This window comes from Salmo trutta, chromosome 13 (genome assembly GCF_901001165.1).
Source record: "Salmo trutta chromosome 13, fSalTru1.1, whole genome shotgun sequence".
Taxonomy (NCBI): domain Eukaryota; kingdom Metazoa; phylum Chordata; class Actinopteri; order Salmoniformes; family Salmonidae; genus Salmo; species Salmo trutta.
This window is the reverse complement of record NC_042969.1, coordinates 77,057,397-77,075,552: the sequence shown is the minus strand read 5'-3', so window position 1 is coordinate 77,075,552 and position 18,156 is coordinate 77,057,397.

Here is an 18,156-nt window from a genome sequence, read left to right as displayed (position 1 = left end):
CAGTCCCAATACACCTCCAGCCCTGACTCCCTGCCCAGTCCCAATGCCCCACCAGACCTGACTCCCTGCCCAGTCCCAATACCCCTCCAGCCCTGACTCCCTGCCCAGTCCCAATGCCCTCCAGAAGTTTGGACAGATACAGTGAGACTAAGGGTAGAGGAGATTCGTATAGGTAGGAGTGTGTGTATGGACGGAGTTGGGACTGCTTGGTGGAACAGATGGCTTGTTCAGCCTCGGTGACATAGGTTGCTTCTTCTGTACGCACATATTCAAGCATGCACACACACACACACTCACACATAACCACACACACACATAACCACACACACTCACATAACCACACGTACAGCACCGATATCACAGGAAGGCCAAAAAGATCATCAAAAAGATCATCAAGGACAACAACCACCCGAGCCACTGTCTGTACATCCCGCTACCATCCAGAAGGTGAGGTCAGTACAGGTGCATCAAAGCTGGGACAGAGAGACTGAAAAACAGCTTCTATCTCAAGGCCATCAGACTGTTAAATAGCCATCACTAACATTGAGTGGCAGCTGCCTATTGGCATAGACTTGGAATCACTGGCCACTTTAAGGAATGGAACACTAGTCACTTTAACCAGGTTAACCATGTTTACATATCTGGCATTACTCATCTCATATGTACACTACCGTTCAAAAGTTTGGGGTCACTTAGAAATGTCCTTGTTTTTGAAAGAAAAGCACATTTTCTGTCTATTAAAATATCATCAAATTGATCAGAAATACAGTGTAGACATTGTTAATGTTGTAAATGACTGTTGTAGCTGGAAATGGCAGATTTTTTTATGGAATATCTACATATGCTTACAGAGGCCCATTATCAGCAACCACCACTCCTGTGTTCCAATGGCATGTTGTGTTAGCTAATCAAGTTGGACTTGTGAGGCGTCTGTTTCTCAACCTAGACACTCTAATGTACTCGTCCTCTTGCTCAGTTGTGCACCGGGGCCTCCCACTCCTCTTTCTATTCTGGTTAGAGACAGTTTGCGCTGTTCTGTGAAGGGAGTATTACACAGTGTTGTACCAGATCTTCAGTTTCTTGACAATTTCTCGCATGGAATAGCCTTTATTTCTCAGAACAAGAATAGACTGACGAGTTTCAAAAGAAAGGTATTTGTTTCTGGCCCTTTTGAGCCTGTAATCGAACACACAAATGCTGATGCTCCAGATACTCAACTAGTCTAAAGAAGGTCAGGACAACAGTTTTCAGCTGTGCTAACATAATTGCAAAAGGGTTTTCTAGTGATCAATTAGCCTTTTAAAATGATAAACTTGGATTAGCTAACACAACGTGCCATTGGAACACAGGAGTGATGGTTGCTGATAATGTGCCTCTGTACACCTATATAGATATTCCATACAAAATCAACCATTTCCAGCTAAAATAGTCATTTACAACATTAACAATGTCTACACTGTATTTCTGATCAATTTGATGTTATTTTAGTGGTAAAAAATTGGCTTTTATTTAAAAAACAAGGGCATTTCTAAGTGACCCCAAACTTTTGAACGATAGTGTATATTCTGTATTCTATACTATTCTACGGTATCTTAGTCACTTAGTAATGTTTACATATCTTGCATTACTCATCTCATATGTATATACTGGTATTTCTATGCTCTTAGTTCGTTCCGCTCTGACATCGCTCGTCCATATGTATATAGTCTTAATTCATTCCTACTTAGATTTGTGTGTATTGGGTATATGTTGTGTAATTTGTTAGATATTATTTGTTAGATATTACTGCACTGTCGGAGCTAGAAACACAAGCATTTCACTACACCCGCAATAACATCTGCTAATCACATGTTGATTTTGAATTGACATAAATACACACAAACTCACTGAACTACATGCATTTGCGCACATACAAATGTGCGGAGGAGCAGGCTCATGAACAAAGTACGCACGCACGCACAAACACACACACACACACACACACACACACACACACACACACACACACACACACACACACACACACACACCATCTGGGGCTGGACTGTCCACAGACAGAGTGGTTGATTGACTGCGTTGCCTTTAGCTACAATCTGCACAACAGCAGAGTATTGGGATTATCCTGCCAGCCTCAACGCTCCTCTCCCTTACTCCATTTCTGTCACTCCCCCGATCTCTCTCTCTCTGCCTCTCTCAATCTCTGTCAATCTCTCTGCCTCCCTGTCTCTCTCTCTCCCTCTGTCTCTTTCTCTCTCTCTCTCTCTATATATATATATATATATACTGCTCAAAAAAATAAAGGGAACACAAAATAACACATCCTAGATCTGAATGAATGAAATAATCTTAAATACTTTTTTGTGGCAACCAGGTGGCAACCAAGTGGCAACCAGGTTTTTGGCTAAAATGTCCTGGTACTAGGTAAAGTTCATGATACCGTTGACCTTAACAAGGGCCCCAGGACCAGTGGAAGCAAAATAGCACCCTAACATCAAAGATCCACCACCATATTTTACATTTTCATGTCATCTGACCCTAGCACCGCCTGGAGTTTACTTAACGGCATTGGCACTTCGATTGAAACTGGTGCTATGGTCATATGCCACAAAAATGGAAGTCCTTGGCCACACCACACTGGTAGTGGGTTTGGCCTTCGAAAGAACTATGCATATGTCAGTGACGTATCCGCTTTTTGCCTTAGCTAACCATGAGCACGATTCCTGTCCTCATTTCAAGCCCCACCTACCTAAACTTGTGATTAGTTGGGAAGAGGACCCTCTCGAGAACAATTTTCTTTCCCATTTTGAAATTCCCAAGAAAATCCGACATCCTCCCAAGACCTTGTGTCGTTGCCTAGTTTACGTTGCTCCAAGGTCTGGATTTCCGATACTAGTGTGAAAGCCTTTTCATTGTGAGGATCATCTGTGGGCCTGATGGGAAAAATACAAGGAAGGGGAATGGAATCCTTTAAAGCAAAGACTTACAGAATATGATAAATGTGTATTTTGTGTGACAGCTACATTATGGAGTAAGTCTGCTTTATTCTTTTAGATTTCACCTGTTCAGCCTGTTCACCAGAGACATTAAAGAACTGTGTTGTTCGATGTGCACTGAGAGTCGGGAAGAAAGTTCAGGGAGTGAGTGCTTTAATAAATAAACGCAACATAATAGAAAATAACAAACACGGACAACGCACAGACATGACACAGAAACAATAACGCCTGGGGATGGAACCAAAGGGAGTGACATATATAGGGAAGGTAACCAGGGAAGTGATGGAGTCCAGGTGAGTCTGATGAAACGCAGGTGCGCGTAACGATGGTGACAGGTGTGCACCATCACAAGCAGCCTGGTGAGGCTGGAGAGGGATGTGACAGGAACAAAGAACACTGCTCTTCAGCAGTGAACTTTAAATTGTATGATCAAAGGTGAAAAAATACATGGGTGCAAAAGAGAGTGTAATAATGTTTATCACCCATCATTATATAGAGTGCATTCAGAAAGTATTCAGACCCCTTCCCTTTTCCACATTTTGTTTGTTTGTTACAGCCTTATTCTAAAATTGATTAAATCATTTCCCCCCTTATCAATCTACACACAATACGCCATAATGACAAAGCAAAAACAGGTTCATAGAAATGTTTGTAAATGTTTTTGTTTTTTTAAATATCACATATACATAAGTATTCATACCCAGAGTCTTCTTGGGTATGACGCTACAAGCTTGGCACACCTGTATTTGGGGAGTTTCAACCATTCTTCTTCTCTGCAGATCCTCTCAAACTGGATGGGAGCGTTGCTGCACAGCTATTTTCAGGTCTCTCCAGAGATTTTCGATCAGGTTCAAGTCCAGGCTCTGGCTAGGCCACTCAAGGACATTCAGAGACTTGTCCACGAAGCCACTCCTGATTTGTCTTGGCTGTGTGCTTAGGGTCGTGGTCCTGTTGGAAGGTGAACCTTCGACCCAGTCTGAGGTCCTGAGCACTCTGGAGCAGGTTTTCTTCAAGGATCTCTCTGTACTTTGCTCCGTTCATCTTTGCCTCGATCCTGACTAGTCTCCTAGTCCCTGCCTCTGAAAACTTTCCCACAGTATGATGCTGCCACCACCATGCTTCATGGTAGGGATGGTGCCAGGTTTCCTCCAGACGTGATGCTTGGCAATCAGGCTAAAGAGTTCCATCTTGGTTTCATCAGACTAGAGAATCTTGTTTCTCATGGTCTGAGAGTCTTTAGGTGCCTTTTGAGAAACTCCAAGCGGGCTGTCATGTGCCTTTTACTGAGGAGCGACTTCCGTCTGACCACTCTACCATAAAGGCCTAATTGGTGTAGTGCTGCAGAAATGGTTGTCTTTCTGGAAGGTTCTTCCGTCTCCACAGAGGAACTCTAGAGCTCTGTCGGACGTACCATTGGGTTCTTGGTCAGCTCCCTGACCAAGGCCTTTCTCCCCCTGATTACTCAGTTTGGCCGGGCGGCCAGCTCTTGGAAAAGTCTTGGTGGTTCCAAACTTCTTCCATTTACAAATGATTGAGGCCACTGTGTTCTTGGGGACCTTTAATGCTTCATTCATTTTTTGGTAACCTTCCCCCAAATCTGTACCGAGACACAATCCTGTCTCGGAGCTCTGTGGACAATTCCTTCGACCTCATGGTTTGGTTTTTGCTCTGACATGCACTGTCAACTGTGGGACCTTATATAAACAGGTGTGTATGGTTTTTAGAGTGAAGTACATCGGAAAAAATCAAAAGAAAACTGCAAGACTGAATAGGAGAAAAAACAAGCAACAAACAAAGAAGATAGGCTTTTGAAAAAAGTTACTATTTTTCATAAAATTGTAGTTATCTTAGCTAGCTGAATTGTTTACCAGTTGCTAAGCAGTTGCTAGGGACTCTTTTGGAAGAAGCTAGCTAGCTAACGAAGAATAACAAAGAATATCTAGTTAACAGAAGAAAAGAAAGAGAAAATCAGGACAGAAGAAAAAGGATATCAAAGTGAAACAGTTCTCTAAAGACACAAGAGACAATAATACAAGAAACAACACTTCTGTAGCTTGTCAACTATGTGTCTGTCTATCCCTGTTCTCTCCCCTCTGCACAGGCCATACAAACGCTTCACACCGCGTGGCCGCTGCCACTCTAACCTGGTGGTCCCATCGCGCACGACCCACGTGGAGTTCCAGGTCTCCGGCAGCCTCTGGAACTGCCGGTCTGCGGCCAACAAGGCTGAGTTCATCTCAGCCTATGCTACCCTCCAGTCCCTAGACTTCCTGGCGCTGACGGAAACATGGATTACCACAGATAACACTGCTACTCCTACTGCTCTCTCCTCGTCTGCCCACGTATTCTCGCATACCCCTAGAGCATCGAGCCAGCGGGGTGGTGGCACTGGAATCCTCATCTCTCCCAAGTGGACATTCTCTCTTTCTCCCCTGACCCATCTGTCTATCTCCTCATTTGAATTCCATGCTGTCACAGTTACCAGCCCTTTCAAGCTTAACATCCTTATCATTTATCGCCCTCCAGGTTCCCTTGGAGAGTTCATCAATGAGCTTGACGCCTTGATAAGTTCCTTTCCTGAGGATGGCTCACCTCTCACAGTTCTAGGTGACTTTAACCTCCCCACGTCTACCTTTGACTCATTCCTCTCTGCCTCCTTCTTTCCACTCCTCTCCTCTTTTGACCTCACCCTCTCACCTTCCCCCCCTACTCACAAGGCAGGCAATACGCTTGACCTCATCTTTACTAGATGCTGTTCTTCCACTAATATCATTGCAACTCCCCTCCAAATCTCCGACCACTACCTTGTATCCTTTTCCCTCTCGCTCTCATCCAACACTTCTCACTCTGCCCCTACTCGGATGGTATTGCGCCGTCCCAACCTTCGCTCTCTCTCTCCCGCTACTCTCTCCTCTTCCATCCTATCATCTCTTCCCTCTAATCAAACCTTCTCCAACCTATCTCCTGATTCTGCCTCCTCAACCCTCCTCTCCTCCCTTTCTGCATCCTTTGATTTTCTCTGTCCCCTATCCTCCAGGCCGGCTCGGTCCTCCCCTTCTGCTCCGTGGCTCGACGACTCACTGCGAGCTCACAGAACAGGGCTCCGGGCAGCCGAGCGGAAATGGAGGAAAACTCGCCTCCCTGCGGACCTGGCATCCTTTCACTCCCTCCTCTCTACATTCTCCTCTTCTGTCTCTGCTGCTAAAGCCACTTTCTACCACTCTAAATTCCAAGCATCTGCCTCTAACCCTAGGAAGCTCTTTGCTACCTTCTCCTCCCTCCTGAATCCTCCTCCCCCTCCCCCCTCCTCCATCTCTGCGGATGACTTCGTCAACCATTTTGAAAAGAAGGTTGACGATATCCGATCCTCGTTTGCTAAGTCAAACGACACCGCTGGTCCTGCTCACACTGCCCTACCCTGTGCTTTGACCTCTTTCTCCCCTCTCTCTCCAGATGAAATCTCGCGTCTTGTGACGGCCGGCCGCCCAACAACCTGCCCACTTGACCCTATCCCCTCCTCTCTTCTCCAGACCATTTCCGGAGACCTTCTCCCCTACCTCACCTCGCTCATCAACTCATCCTTGACCGCTGGCTACGTCCCTTCCGTCTTCAAGAGAGCGAGAGTTGCACCCCTTCTGAAAAAACCTACACTCGATCCCTCCCATGTCAACAACTACAGACCAGTATCCCTTCTTTCTTTTCTCTCCAAAACTCTTGAACGTGCCGTCCTTGGCCAGCTCTCCTGCTATCTCTCACAGAATGACCTTCTTGATCCTAATCAGTCAGGTTTCAAGACTGGTCATTCAACTGAGACTGCTCTTCTCTGTGTCACGGAGGCTCTCCGCACTGCTAAAGCTAACTCTCTTTCCTCTGCTCTCATCCTTCTAGACCTATCTGCTGCCTTTGATACTGTGAACCATCAGATCCTCCTCTCCACCCTCTCCGAGTTGGGCATCTCCGGCGCGGCCCACGCTTGGATTGCGTCCTACCTGACAGGTCGCTCCTACCAGGTGGCGTGGTGAGAATCTGTCTCCGCACCACGCGCTCTCACCACTGGTGTCCCCCAGGGCTCTGTTCTAGGCCCTCTCCTATTCTCGCTATACACCAAGTCACTTGGCTCTGTCATATCCTTACATGGTCTCTCCTATCATTGCTATGCAGACGACACACAATTAATCTTCTCCTTTCCCCCTTCTGATAACCAGGCGGCGAATCGCATCTCTGCATGTCTGGCAGACATATCAGTGTGGATGACGGATCACCACCTCAAGCTGAACCTCGGCAAGACGGAGCTGCTCTTCCTCCCGGGGAAGGACTGCCCGTTCCATGATCTCGCCATCACGGTTGACAACTCCCTTGTGTCCTCCTCCCAGAGTGCTAAGAACCTTGGCGTGATCCTGGACAACACCCTGTCGTTCTCCACTAACATCAAGGCGGTGACCCAATCCTGTAGGTTCATGCTCTACAACATTCGTAGAGTACGACCCTGCCTCACACAGGAAGCGACGCAGGTCCTAATCCAGGCACTTGTCATCTCCCGTCTGGATTACTGCAACTCGCTGTTGGCTGGGCTCCCTGCCTGTGCCATTAAACCCCTACAACTCATCCAGAACGCCGCAGCCCGTCTGGTGTTCAACCTTCCCAAGTTCTCTCACGTCACCCCGCTCCTCCGCTCTCTCCACTGGCTTCCAGTTGAAGCTCGCATCCGCTACAAGACCATGGTGCTTGCCTACGGAGCTGTGAGGGGAACGGCACCTCCATACCTTCAGGCTCTGATCAGGCCCTACACCCAAACAAGGGCACTGCGTTCATCCACCTCTGGCCTGCTGGCCCCCCTACCTCTGAGGAAGCACGGTTCCCGCTCAGCCCAGTCCAAACTGTTCGCTGCTCTAGCACCCCAATGGTGGAACGAGCTCCCTCACGACGCCAGGACAGCGGAGTGAATCACCACCTTCCGGAGACACCTGAAACCCCACCTCTTTAAGGAATACCTGGGATAGGATAAAGTAATCCTTCTAACCCCCCCCTTAAAAGATTTAAATGCGCTATTGTAAAGTGGTTGTTCCACTGGATATCATAAGGTGAATGCACCAATTTGTAAGTCGCTCTGGATAAGAGCGTCTGCTAAATGACTTAAATGTAATGTAAATGTGTGTGCCTTCCCAAATCATGTCCAATCAATTGAATTTATCACAGGTGGACTTCAATCAAGTTGTAGAAACATCAATAGAAACAGGATGCACCTGGACTCAATTTCTGCTATTATAGCAAAGGATCTCTATACTTACAGTACCAGTCAAAAGCTTGGACACACCTACTCATTCAAGGGTTTTTATTTATTTTTACTATTATCTACATTGTAGAATTATAGTGAAGAAATCACTACTGTGAAATAACACATTTGGTATCATGTAGTAACAAAAAAAGTGTTAAACAAATCAAAACATATTCTTCAAAGTAGCCACCCTTTGCCTTTATGACAGCTTTGCACACTCTTGGCATTCTCTCAACCAGCTTCACCTGGAATGCTTTTCCAACAGTCTTGAAGGAGTTCCCACATATGCTGAGCACTGGTTGGCTGCAATTCCTTCACTCTGCGGTCCAACTCATCCCAAACCATCTCAATTGGGTTAAGGTTGGGTGATTATGGAGGCCAGGTCATCTGATGCAGCAGTCCATCACTCTCCTTGGTCAAATAGCCCTTACACAGCCTGGAGGTGTGTTGGGTCATTGTCTTGTTGAAAAACAAATGATAGTCCCACTAACCACAAACCAGATGGGATGGAGTATCACTGAAGAATGCTGTGGTAGCCGCGCTGATTAAGTGTGCCTTGAATTCTAAATAAATCGGCAATAGTGTCACCAGCAAAGCATCCCAACAACCATCACACCACCTCCTCCATGCTTCATGGTTGGAACCACACATGCAGAGATCATCTGTTTGGCCCTGTCTCGGGGTATCATCGGATGGGGCCACAGTGTCTCCCGGCCTCTCCTATCTTAGCCTCCAGTATTTACGCTACAGTAGTTTATGTGTCGGGGGGCTAGGGTCAGTCTGTTATATCTGGAGTATTTCTCCTGTCTTATCCGGTGTCCTGTGTGAATTTAAGTATGCTCTCTCTAATTCTCTCTTTCTCTCTTTTGGAGGACCTGAGCCCTAGGACCATGCCTCAGGACTACCTGGCCTGATGACTCCTTGCTGTCCCCAGTCCACCTGGACGTGCTGCTGTTCCAGTTTCAACTGTTCTGCCTGCGACTTTGGAACCCTAAACTGTTCACCGGACATGCTACCTGTCCCAGACCTGCTGTTTTCAACTCTCTAGAGACAGCAGGAGAGGTAGAGATACTCTGAATGATCGGCTATGAAAAGCCAACTGACTCCTGAAAAGCCAACTGACTTTACTCCTGAGGTGCTGACCTGTTGCACCCTCGACATCCACTGTGATTATTATTATTTGACCCTGCTGGTCATCTATGAACATTTGAACATCTTGGCCATGTTCTGTTATAATCTCCACCCAACACACCCAGAAGAGGACTGGCCAACCCTCATAGCCTGGTTCCTCTGTAGGTTTATTCCTAGGTTCTGGCCTTTCTATGGAGTTTTTCCTAGCCACTGTGCTTCTACACCGGCATTGCTTGCTGTTTGGGGTTTTAGGCTGGGTTTCTGTACAGCACTTTGAGATATCAGCTGATGTAAGAAGGGCTTTATAAATACATTTGACTTGATTTGATCTCTTCTTCTTATTGGTGTCCTTTAGTAGTGGTTTCTTTGCAGCAATTCGACCATGAAGGCCTGATTCACGCAGTCTCCTCTGGACAGTTGATGTTGAGATGTGTCTGTTACTTGAACCCTGTGAAGCATTTATTTGGGCTGCAATTTCTGAGGCTTATGCTTTAACTTGTGCTAGGCAGCAGAGGTTTTTATTTTATTTGTATTTTTATTTCACCTTCATTTAACCAGGTAGGCCAGTTTAGAACACATTCTCATTTACAACTGTGTCCTGGCCAAGATAAAGCAAAGCAGTGTGTCACAAACAACAACACAGAGTTACACATGGAATAAAAACGTACAGTCAATAACACAATAGAAAAGTCTATGTACAGTGTGTGCAAATGGCGTAAGGAGGTAAGGCAATAAATAGGCCATAGTAGTGAAGTAATTACAATTTAGCAAATTAACACGGGAGTGAAAGATGTGCAGATGATGATGTGCAAGTAGAAACACTGGAAATACTGGTGTGCAAAAGAGCAATTTTTTTATTTATTTAACTAGGCAAGTCAGTTAAGAACAAATTGTTATTTTCAATGACAGGCTAGGAACAGTGGGTTAAGTGCCTTGTTCAGGGGAAGAACAAAATATTTTTACCTTGTCAGCTCGGGGATTTGATCTTGCAACCTTGCGGTTGCATGTTCAATGCTCTAACCACTAGGCTACCTGCCGCCACAAGTAAAACAATATGGGGATGAGGTAGGTAGTTGGAAGGGCTATTTAGAGATGGTCTGTGTACAGCTGAAGCGATCGGTAAGCTGCACAGATAGCTAGGTAACTCGGGGTCTTCTTTTCCTGTGGCGGTCCTCATGAGAGCCAGTTTCATCACAGTGCTTGATGTTTTTTGCGACTGCACTTGAAGAAACTTTCAAAGTTCTTGAGATTTTCAGAATTGACTGACCTTCATGTCTTAAAGTAACAATGGGCCGTCGTTTCTCTTTGCTTATTTGTGCTGTTCTTGACATAATATGGACTTGGTCTTTTACCAAATAGGGCTATCTTCTGTATACCACTACCTTGTCGCAACACAACTGATTGGCTCAAATGCATTAAGAAGGAAAGAAATTCCACAAATACATTTTTAACAAGGCACACCTGTTAACTGAAATGCATTCCAGGTTACTACCTCATGATGCTGGTTGAGAGAATGCCAGGAGTGTGCAAAGCTGTCATCAAGGCGAAAGATGGCTAGTTAAGAGGTTGGGAGATGGGAACCTACAGTATCTGGGCTAGCTAAAGCCAACATCATAAAATTGCTAGGTGGCTAGTGGTATTACAGAGTAACAAACAACAAAACATTTGACAAAACAATTACAAATAAATGTTTAAACAAAAAACATTTGCTCCTGTGCCCCCTATGTACATGACACCTCTGATTACAGTTTATTTATTTTCACCAATCATCCTCACAGTTTGGCATTCTGTCTTCTACCCCATCCGTTCCCGGGGTGGTGCAGTAAGCTATGTCATGTCAGCATCTCTCCGGCTGCCAAAACCTGTCCGGTTTGAGCAACAATGGGATTCTAATGGACCATTAGTTGGCTGGCTGGAGGTTAGACTGTTGCTGCTATTCCACATTCCCATTGATGCAGAACGTGGACAGGTTTTCCAGGCCGAACAGAATTTGTCATGACAGCTCTCCTCCAATTTAGCTCTTAGTGGGGAGTGTAGTGCACTACAGTCTGCTATGACAAGTCCACTCCACACATTGGGGTTTCAGTTCAATCCCAGCTTTTTTCTTTCATGATATACATTTTTTTTCAAATAGATATGCTCTTAAAATGCTCTTCAGATGTTTTTGGTTAGAGTAGTCCCACTCAAAGTGCTGTTTGTGTGGAGGGTACAGGAGGGCACTGCCAGGAACACCAGTCAACTAATGACTGGGCAGGAGAGAGGTGGTGAGGGAGAGAAAGAGATAGATGAGATAGAGAGAGAGAGGGGGGCAGGGAGAGGGGGTAGAGAAAGAGTAACAGAAGGAAAGGGAGGGAAGCGAAGTGTATGTAAGAGAGAGAGAAAGATGTTAACATAATGTACAAGTTTCCCAAAAATCAATCAATAAATAAAGCCAACTGAATTGAATTGAATTGAGGGAGAGAGAGAGAGAGAGAGAGGGGTCATGAGCAGATAAGCTCCTGAATTCTTCAGCATGTTTTTACAAAAAGATAGATTTAGAGTTGGATAAACTTGGATTTCTTCACAAGGACATATACAGGATACTACCCTCCACAACATAACCTTCACTTCAAATCAAAACTCCAAACCTACAACTGGATTTTGGACAAGGATTCTGGAAGGATTCCTACTACCAAAGATTCTTATTCAAGGACCAGTAGGGTCACCCAGCCACATAATAAAACACACAGCCCCTAAGCAAGCTGGTCCTGGGGCTCTGTTCACAAACACAAACAGACCCCACAGAGCCACAGGACAGCAACAAAATTAGACCCAACTAAATCACGAGAAAGGTCATTACTTAACACATTGGAATGAATTAACAAAAATATAGAGCAAACTAGAATGCCATTTGGCCCTTAACAGAGAGCAGAGAGTGTTAGAATACCTGACCAGTGCGACTAACACAAAATTAAGGAAAGCTTTGATTATGTACAGACTCAGTGAGCATAGCCTTGCTATTGAGATAGGCCGCCGTGGGCAGACTTGGCTCTCAAAAGACAGGCTATGTGTACACTGCCCACAAAATGAGGTGGAAACTGAGCTGCACTTCCTAACCTCCTGCAAAATATATGACCATATTAGAGACACATATTTCCCTCAGATTATACAGACCCACAAAGAATTTGAAAACAAATCCAATTTTGATAAACTCCCATATCTACTGGGTGAAATACCAAAGAGTGCCATCACAGCAGCAAGATGTGTGACCTGTTGCCACAAGAAACAGGCAACCAGTGAACAAACACTATTGTAAATACAACCCATATTGATGTTGATTTATTTTCCCTTTTCTACTGTAACTAATTGCACATTATTACAACATTGTGTAAAGCCATTACATGACATATGAAATGTCTTTATTCTTTTGTAACTTTTTTGCGTGTGATGTTAACTGTTCATTTTATATTATTTATTTCACTTCTGTTTATCAATTTCACTTGCTTTGGCAATGTAAACATGTTTCCCATGCCAATAAAGCTGTCACGTTTCAGGTAAGACCTAAGTGCAGACTGTGTGGAAGTAAAATTGTTTATTACAGCAACAGGGGCAGGCAAATGACATGTCAAGGCAGGCAGGGGTCGATAATCCAGAGTAGTGGCAAAGGCACAGGACGGCAGGCAGGCTCAGGATCAGGTCAGGTAGAGGTCGGTAATCAAGAGTAAGGGCAAAGGCACAGGACGGCAGGCAGGCTCAGGGGCATGCAGAGAGGTCAGCCAGGTGGGCTCAGAGTCAGGAAAGGCAATGGTCAAAACCAGGAGAGCGAGGAAAAGCGTGACTGGGGGGGAAGCAGGAGCTGAGACTAACCGCTGGTTGACTAGACAAACAAGACGAACTGTCACAGACAGACAGAAAACACAGGTATAAATACCCAGGGGATAATGGGGAAGATGGGTGGCACCTGGAGGGGGGTGGAGAGAAGCACAAGGACAGGTGAAACAGATCAGGGCGTGACAAAAGCCCTTTGAATTAAGACTTGAAAGTAACTTGAGTAAAGAGACAGTGTAGCATACTATGAGTACATGTTGTCCCATCAAACTGCATGCTGTGCCAGCCCAGTTACATAATCACAATTCAATTCTCTTACCACTCTTTGAGAACAGACAAACAGAGCTCCGTGAGTTCTAAAACACATATGGTGGCTGGTGGTAGTGATACATTACCATGTTCTGAGAAATGGGGAGAGTGAGAGAGATGATTTGCTCACTCCTCCACACCAAGCAGCTCACAGTTTTTTAAACGATGTCATACTGTAGCTAGGCCTACTGTTTACAGTCGCTGTATACCATAACATTTGACAACAAGCCATGGCATTTACAATTCATCTTTTAATGCATCTTAAAGGAACCTGACCGCAACGCGTTACTTTTTACTTCTATATGTGCACTTTCACCCCTTTCATGTCAGGTTCATCCACCAAGGGATGATATTCATCCAATTCAAACAAGAGTTGTAAACTGGGCCATCCAATCACAATAAATAGTAAAAAACAGAGCATTGACGAATAAACTTTGATTTGATGAATGGATCCCATCCAATCACAAGGTGACATTACATTCCGTATTGGGTCCTGTGCAGTCTTACTGTCTTCTCTCTTTCTTATTTCACACATTCTCACACTCCAACACACATGCACACACACACACGTTATGTTCTTCTATCCTCATGGGGCCCTAAAATGTATTTCCATTTTTCCTAACCCCTAAACGTAACTATTACCCTAACCCTTACCATAACCCTAACCTTAAACCGTAACCCTAACCTAAACCCTAAACCTAAGTCCTAACCCCTAACCCTGTACACTAACCCTAATTGTAACCCTAACCCTAAACATAACCTCTAAGTTTAAAATAGCCTTTGTCCTCACAGGGATGTGGGAAATGTTCTATGAGGGAGAATGTTTCTTATATAACTATCCTTGTAGGGACATTGGGGGATTTAGGTCCACACAAGGATATACAGTTGAAGTCGGAAGTTTACATACACCTCAGCCAAATACATTTAAACTCAGTTTTTCACAATTCCTGACATTTAATCCTCGCAAAAATTCCCTGTCTTAGGTCAGCTAGGATCAACGCTTTATTTTAAGAATGTGAAATGTCAGAATAATAGTAGAGAGAATTATTTATTTCAGCTTCTATTTCTTTCATCACTTTCCCAGTAGGTCAGAAGTTTACATACACTCAATTAGTATTTGGTAGCATTGCCTTTCAATTTTTTAACTTGGGTCAAACATTTTGGGTAGCCTTCCACAAGCTTCCCACAATAAGTTGGGTTAATTTTGGCACATTCCTCCTGACAGAGCTGGTATAACTGAGTCAGGCTTGTAGGCCTCCTTGCTCACACACACTTTTTCAGTTCTGCCCACAAATTATCTATAGGATTGAGGTCAGGGCTTTGTGATGGCCACCACAATACCTTGACTTTGTTGTCCTTAAGCCATTTTGCCACAACTTTGGAAGTATGCTTGGGGTCATTGTCCATTTGGAAGACCCATTTGCGGCCAAGCTTTAACTTCCTCTGATGTTTTGAGATGTTGCTTCAAAATATCCACATAATTTTCCTACCTCATGATGCCATCTATTTTGTGAAGGGCACCAGTTCCTACTGCAGCAAAGCACCCCCACAAGATGATCATGCCACCCCCGTGCTTCATGGTTTGGATGGTGTTCTTCGGCTTGCAAGCCTCCCCCTTTTTCCTCAAAACATAACGACGGTCATTATGGCCAAACAGTCCCATTTTTGTTTTATCAGACCAGAGGACATTTCTCCAAAAAGTACAATCTTTGTCCCCATGTGCAGTTGCAAACTGTAGTCTGGCTTTTTTATGGCTGTTTTGGAGCAGTGGCTTCTTCCTTGCTGAGCGGCCCCTCAGGCTATTTCAATATAGGATTCGTTTTACTGTGGATTTAGATACTTTTGTACCCGTTTCCTCCAGTATCTTCACAAGGTCCTTTGCTGTTGTTCTGGGATTGATTCACACTTTTCACACCAAAGTACGTTCATCTCTAAGAGATGGAACATGTCTCCTTCCTGAGCGATATGACGGCTGCGTGGTCCCATTGTGTTTATACTTGCATACTATTGTTTGTACAGATGAACGTGGTACCTTCAGGCATTTGGAAATTGCTCCCAAGGATGAACTAGACTTGTGGAGGTCTACAGGTCTTGGCTGATTTCTTTTGATTTTCCCATGATGTCAAGCAAAGAGGCACTGAGTTTGAAGGTAGACCTTGAAATACATCCACAGGTACACCTCCAATTGGCACAAATTATGTCAATTAGCCTATCAGAAGCTTCTAAAACCATGACATCCTTTTCTGGAATTTTCCAAGCTGTTTAAAGGCACAGTCAACTTAGTGTTTGTAAACTTCTGACCCAGTGGAATTGTGATACAGTGAATTATAAGTGAAATAATCTGTCTGTAAACAATTGTTGGAAAAATGACTTGTGTCATGCACAAAGTAGATGTCCATACCGACTTGCCAAAACTGTAGTTTGTTGACAAGACATTTGTGGAGTGGTTGAAAAATGAGTTTTAATGACTCCATCCTAAGTGTATGTAAACTTCCGACTTCAACTGTAAGCTCCAACACACACGCAGACACACACACACACACACACTTCATTTGCTCACATACACATAACACGTACACACATTCATACTGACTCTACAAACACACACTTACAATCATCATATACGATGCTGCTAGTCTGTTTATCATATATCCTGATGCCTATTCCCGTTACCCCTATACATATCTCACCCTTCTACTCCAGTATCCCTACATATTGTAAATATGGTATTGGAACAGACCCAGAAACTGCCTCTCTTTATTTATTTTGTATATTGCATCTGATATTGATTAATGCACTGTTGGGAAAAAGCAAGAAAGGCAATTCACTGTACTTGTGCATGTGACAATAAAAAACTTAACTACCAACAATCATGTTTTCCTTTTTCCATCGCTTTTTTTCAGACACTGCGTTCATGTCCATCCTCGCTCTGCGCATGGCCATGAGTGACAGCAGAAAGATTGTTCCAGTTAGAACATTGGTCCTCCATAAATTTGTTTAATTACCTCATGCCCGTGAATAATGAGATTAATTATGCAAATGCAGGAGAGGTGGAGCCCCATTCACCCTTTTCCTGATGAGGGTGTGAGGAAGCGGATTTCTGAGCATATGACATCCACACAAAACAAAAGATTTAAAGGAACCTTGTTAATTTTGTCACGGTCAGATTAAATTCCATGTAGCAGCCAAGCCCCTTGCAAATTTAAATAGTGCAGTACAAATCTAAAGACATGCATGTGACAGAGACAGATGATACTTAATGTTCAGTGTCTGATTTCCATGTCTGTGTGACAGAGACAAATGATACTTAATGTTCAGTGTCTGATGTCCATGAGATATATATATATATATATATATATATATATATATATATATATATATATATATATATATATATATATGGGTCTGCAGGACGGGTGCGGAGGCCCCTGTTCGGCGCCGATGGCACAGAGATGGACGCCCGACACTGATTAGCACGTTTGAAGGTGCAGAGACCAGAACGTCAGCAGGCTGACGCCACCGGGACCTGCCAGGGGCACCGACAACAGCATGATATGAAACCACATAGGCATATACTGTACACACACACACTGAATTAAGCCCCTTTACATTGTGTGTTGATAAGTAGGCTATGTAAGCCATTTTTAAATGTACTGTATGTAGTTTTGTCCTTGAGCTGTTCTTGTCTATTCATGTTCTGTATTATGTCATGTTTTGTGTCGACTCCAGGAAGAGTAGCTTCTACTTTAGCAACAGCTAATGGGGAACCTAATAGAATACCGAAATATCTAAATAATTATAGACACACGCATGTACGAACGCACATGCATGCTGGTATGCATGCACACAGAGAGGCACACACAATACTTACGCAAATCTAGTATTTCAGTTGTTTTGGGGTTTTTTCATTTGCAAAATTTGATAAAAAACTGTTTTTGCTTCATCATTATAGGGTATTGTGTGTAGATTGCCGAGAATTTTTTTTATTTAATCAAGTTTAAGATAAGGCTGTAACTTAACGAAATGTGGAAAAAGTAATGTGGTCTGAATACTTTCAGAATGCATTGTATGTATGTATGTATTTATGTATGTAGGGTTTTGGAGTGTGTGTGTGTGTGTGTGTGTGTGTGTGTGTGTGTGTGTGTGTGTGTGTGTGTGTGTGTGTGTGTGTGTGTGTGTGTGTGTGTGTGTGTGTGTGTGTGTGTGTGTGTGTGTGTGTGTGTGTGTGTGTGTCTCTAGCCCCTTTTATACCTGGTTCTAACAAGTATCCTTGGTCATGATATTTTCCACATTTTTGATTGTGCCCAATGTTTTTTTTAGACAGGTGTAGATTATTAAAATACATTGTAAACAGATCTTCCTTACCTCAGGAGGTAGTCAGACACTGTCACGACTTCCGCCCGAAGTCGGTCCCTCTCCCTGTTCGGGCGGCGTTCGGCGGTCGACTTCACCGGCTTTCTAGCCATCGCCGATCCACTCTTCATTTTCCATTTGTTTTGTCTTTGTCTTACACACCTGGTTTCAATCCCCCAACTACTTGTTCATTATTTAACCCTATGTTCCCCATGTTTGTTTGTGAGTAATTGTTTGTCTTGTATACGGTCCGTTATTGTGGGCTCGGTATATTGTGTTGTATTTGTG